Source organism: Propithecus coquereli, unplaced genomic scaffold (assembly GCF_000956105.1).
Source record: "Propithecus coquereli isolate 6110/MARCELLA unplaced genomic scaffold, Pcoq_1.0 Scaffold131, whole genome shotgun sequence".
Taxonomy (NCBI): domain Eukaryota; kingdom Metazoa; phylum Chordata; class Mammalia; order Primates; family Indriidae; genus Propithecus; species Propithecus coquereli.
Window position 1 is genome coordinate 4,692,210 of NW_012137303.1, and position 500 is coordinate 4,692,709.

Sequence of the window (500 nt, forward strand, 5' to 3'; positions counted from 1 at the left end):
GGATTAAGGTTGACTTTATAGGGCCAATAAAAAGCCCTCTGAAAAAACTGGCCTGGTACCTCATCTATAACATTTCCTGATCTGTGGTAAGTAAAAAATGTCACTCTCTGACAGGCCCAGGAGTCCCAAGTCACATTGGGACCTCGAGAAAAGAGAAATTTACACATTTCCTACGGGTATCTACAGGCACAGTTAAATCCTGGGCTTGACTCGAGAGGCTTTTAAGTCTAACCTGAGATTCCTTAAGAAAAGTTTCCAGCAAAGCCTAAAAAAAAGGAGAAAGGGGAAGCCTGTATGGCCAATATCTATTCTTGCTACACTTCATGTATCTAGCCAAGTATAATAAGACTAAAATGTATGCTGTAAATAAATTGGCCCTACTATGATTTACAGTTGGTAAAAATGAGAAACGAGAGACATAAAAAAAATTGTGTTTCCATATAAGAATAACATCTATTGCATGTTGGGCAGGGGGGGAAGGGGAGGGGGAGGAGGGAGGA